This window comes from Haemaphysalis longicornis, unplaced genomic scaffold (genome assembly GCF_048455015.1).
Source record: "Haemaphysalis longicornis isolate Haplotype H1 unplaced genomic scaffold, Haemaphysalis longicornis Haplotype H1 scaffold_1, whole genome shotgun sequence".
NCBI classification, from domain to species: Eukaryota; Metazoa; Arthropoda; class Arachnida; order Ixodida; family Ixodidae; genus Haemaphysalis; species Haemaphysalis longicornis.
The window spans coordinates 42,126,586-42,131,150 of record NW_027526203.1 but is presented as its reverse complement, the minus strand read 5'-3'; the positions used below and the strand labels follow the sequence as shown (position 1 = coordinate 42,131,150).

Below are 4,565 nucleotides of genomic sequence, written 5' to 3'. Positions count from 1 at the left end.
ACCCCCGGGCCGTGACTATGGTGTCTACGACATGTTGAGAGTGGTCGACCAGCGTAAAACCCTCTAAGGCTTCCTATGGCACCAAGACTGCCAGAACAGAGGCCCCCCGTATGCATGTAGTGAATCAGAATAGAAAATTAGGGGCTCGTCAAAAATAACACAGAAATAAGGGTTGGCAGTCAAATAAACCCCGGAAAGCATAGGGGAGGATGTTGTAGGTGATTGAAACACATAAAAAATTTGGAAAGAAAGTGGAGAAAAAATGCCCGCCAGGTGGGATCCGAACCCACGACCTCCAGAATACGCGTCTGGTTCTATAACCACTACGCTACCGGCGGCGCAACTTTCCCCTCCACTTTCTGGGGTATATATGTATAGGTATTTTTGGTTCCTGTGCTTGGGGGTGGTGGCCAGCGCCACTCGGACTACTCGTAGTGAAGGGGACCTTCTTTTAACCCCTGGGTCGTGACTCTAGTGTCTACGACATGTCGAGAGTGGTCAACCAGCGTTAAAAACTCTTAATCTTCCTATGCCATCAAGACTGCCCGAACAGAGGCCCTCGCTATGCATGTAGTGAATCAGAATAGGAAATGAGGGGCTCGTTGAAAATAACACAGAAATAAGGGTTGGCAGTCAAATAAACCTCGGAACGCAAAGGGGAGGATCTGGTAGGTCATTGAAAGAGATAAAGAATTTGGAAATAAAGAAAGAAAATGGAGAAAAAATGCCCGCCATGTGGGATCCGACACCACGACCTTTAGAATACCGTTCTGTTGCGATAACCACTATGCTATCACCGGCGCGATTTTACACTCCCCTTTCTAGGGTATTTATATTAAGGTATTCTTGGTTCCTGTGCTTGGCGGTGGTAGCCAGCGCCACTGGGACTACTCGGGTTGAAGGGCACCTTCTTTTTAACTCCCGGGCCAGGACTCTAGTGTCTACGACATGTGGAGAGTGGTCGACCAGCGTTGAACCCTCTTAGGCTTCCTATGGCACCAAGACTGCCGGAACAGAGGCCCCGCTATGAATGTAGTCAATCAGTGGGAAATGAGGGGCTCATTGAAAATAACACAGAAATAAGGGTTGGCAGTCAAATAAACCTCGTAATGCAAAGGGGAGGATGTGGTAGGTCATTGAAACACAAAGAATTTAGAAAGAAAGACAGAAAGTGGACAAAAAATGCCCGTCAGGTGTGGTCCGAACCCACGAACTTTAGAATACCGGTCTGGTGCGATAACCACTATGCTACCGCCGGCGCGATTTTCCCCTCCACTTTCTGGGGTATTTGTGTTAAGGTATTGTTGGTTCCTGTGCTTGGGGGTGGTAGCAAGCGCCACTCGGGCTACTCGGGGTGAAGGGGACCTTCTTTTTAACACCCAGGCCGTGACTCTAGTGTCTATGACAAGTCGACAGCGGTCGACCAGTTTGATCCCTCTTAAGCTTCCTATGGCACCAAGAGTGCGACAACTGAGGCCCTCGCTATGCATGTAGTGAATCAGAATAGGAAATGAGGGGCTCGTTGAAAATAACACAGAAATCAGGTTTGGCAGTAAAATAAACCTCGGAAAGCAAAGGGGAGGATGTGGTAGGTCATTGAAAAACATAAAGAATTTGGAAAGAAAGAAAGAAAGTGGAGAAACATTGCCCGCCAGGCGGGATTCGAACCCACGACCTCCAGAATACCGGTCTTGTGCTATAACCACTACACTACCAGCGGGGCGATTTTACCCTCCACTTTCTAGGGTATTTATGTTTTGATATTCTTGGTTCCTGTGCTTGGCGGTGGTAGCCAGCGCCACTCGGACTACTCGGGGTGAAGGAAACCCTCTGTTTAACTCCCAGGCCATGACTCTAGTGTCTACGACATGTCGAAAGCGGTCGACCAGTTTGAACCCTCTTAAGCTTCCTATGGCACGAAGACTACGAGAACAGAGGCCCTCGCTATGCATGTATTGAATCATATAAGGAAATGAGGGGCTCGTTGAAAATAACACAGAAATAAGGGTTGGCAGTCAAATAAACCTCGGAAAGCAAAGGGGAGGATGTGGTATATCATTGAAACACATAAAAAATTTGGAAAGAAAGAAAGTGGAGAAAAAATGCCCGCCAGGTGGGATCCGAACCCACGACCTCCAGAATTCCAGTCTGCTGCGATAACCACTACGCTACTTCCGGCGCAATTTTCCCCTCCCCTTTCTGGGGTATTTATGTTTACGTATTTTTGGTTCCTGTGCTTGGGGGTGGTAGCAAATTCCACTCGGACTAATCGGGGGGAAGGGGACCTTCTTTTAACCCCCGGGCGATGACTCAAGTGTCTACGACATGTCGAGAGTGGTCGAACAGCGTTGAACCCTCTTAGGCTTCCTATGGCACCAAGACTGCCAGAACAGAGGCCCTCCGTATGCATGTAGTGAATCAGAATAGAAAATGAGGGGCTCGTTGAAAATAACACAAAAATAAGGGTTGGCAGTCCAATAAACCTCGGAAAGCAAAGGGGAGGATGTGGTAAGTCATTGAAACACATAAAGAATTTGGAAAGAAAGAAAGTTGAAAAAAAATGCCCGCCAGGTGGGATTCGAACCAACGACCTCCAGAATACCGGTCGTGCGATACCACTTTGCTACTGGAGGGGGCGATCCCCTCCCCCCTTTCTGGGGTATTTATGTTAAGGTATTTTTGGTTCCCGTGCTTGGGGTTGGTAGCCAGCGCCACTCGGACTACTCGGGGTGAAGGGGACCTACTTTTTAACCCCCGGGCCGTGACTCTAGTGTCTACGACATGTCGAGAGCGGTCGACCAGCGTTGAAAACTCTTAAGCTTCCTATGGCATCAAGACTGCCAGAACAGAGGCCCTCGCTATGCATGTAGTGAATCAGAATAGGAAATGAGAGGCTTGTTGAGAATAACACAGAAATAAGGGTTGGCAGTCAAATAAATCTCAGAAAGCAAAGGGGAGGATGTGGTAGGTCATTGAAACACATAAAGAATTTCGAAAGAAAGTGGAGAAAAAATGCCCGCCAGGTTGGATCCGAACCCACTATCTCCAGAATACCGGTCTGGTGCGATAACCACTACGCTACTTCCGGCGCGATTTTCCCCCTCCACTTTTTGGGGTATTTATGTTAAGGTATTTTTGGTTCCTGTGCTTGGCGGTGGTAGCCAGCGCCACTCGGACTACTCGGGGTGAAGGAAACCCTCTTTTTAACTCCCAGGCCATGACTCTAGTGTCTACGACATGTCGAGAGCGGTCGACCAGTTTGAACCCTCTTAAGCTTCCTATGGCACCAAGACTGCCAGAACAGAGGCCCGCGCTTTGCATGTAGTTAATCAGAATGGGAAATGAGGGGCTCGTTGAAAATAACACAGAAATAAGGGTTGGTAGTCAAATAAACCTCGTAAAGCAAAGGGGTGGATGTGGTAGGTCATTGAAACAGATAAAGAATTTGGAAAGAAAGAAGACGGAGAAAAAATGCCCGCCAGGTGGAATCCGAACCCAAAACCTCCAGAATACCAGTCTGGTGCGATAATCACTACGCAACTGGCGGGGCGATTTTACCCTCCACTTTCTGGGTCATTTATGTTAAGGTATTTTTGATTCCTGTGCTTTGGCGTGGTAGCCAGCGCCGCTCGGACTACTCGGGGTGAAGGGGACCTTCTTTTTAACCCCACGCTGTGACTCTAGTGTCTACATGTCGAGAGCGGTCGACCAGCGTTGAACCCTCTTAAGCTTCGTATGGCACCAAGACTGCGAGAACAGAGGCCCTGCGTATGCATGTAGTGAATCAGAATAAAAAATGAGGGGCTCGTTGATAATAGCACAGAAATAAGGGTTGGCATTCAAATAAACCTCGGAAAGCGAAGGGGAGGTCATTGAAACAAATAATGAATTTGGAAAGAAAGAATGAAAGTCGAGAAAAAATGCCCGCCAGGTGGATCCGAACCCACGACCTTCAGAATACCGGTCTGGTGCGACAACAACTACGCTACCCAAGGGGAGATTTTCCCCTCCACTTTCTGGGGTATTTAGGTTTAGGTATTTTTGGTTCCTGTGCTTGGGGGTGGTAGCCAGTGCCACTCGGACTACTCAGGGTAAAGGGGGCCTTCTTTTGAGAAGTTGATTCAGTCAGAGTTGACCTTCAATGTGCAGTAAGTCACGTTGACACTCTTGGGTCGTACGAAAAATATATTTTAATTCACACTTGAAATTTAAAGAGCTCTATGCAGCCGCATAAGGCACCGGACTTGTGTGCGTCAGTGTGCTGCCACACGAGGCCGCGAATTTTAAAAATCCGCGAATCGAAAGCGTAACGAGCTGAATACCACGAATACAATATCTTAGCAACTGCCGTTCCCAGAATAAAAAGAGAGAGAAAGACAATAAACACTGCGAGACGCCAAGGAACGTTTATCCTCCGTAAAAAGCAAATGCATGTAATAATCACTCGCACAAAAAAAGTCTCCTAGTGGTTTTAGCTATATTCAACCACGCAGTGCGTTCATTCAATATCTGCGAGAAATGGGTCATAGCTTTGGCACATAAACACCCCCTCCTCCACGTTTTTT

General features: G+C 47.7%; 1 non-coding gene across 1 annotated transcript; it reads right to left on the bottom strand.

Annotated features, from left to right (window-relative positions):
• Positions 1-2,107: 2,107 nt before the first annotated feature.
• Positions 2,108-2,179, bottom strand: Trnas-gga (transfer RNA serine (anticodon GGA)). The gene has a single exon. It is a non-coding gene; the product is annotated as a tRNA-Ser (tRNA).
• Between the last annotated feature and the right edge of the window lie 2,386 nt (positions 2,180-4,565).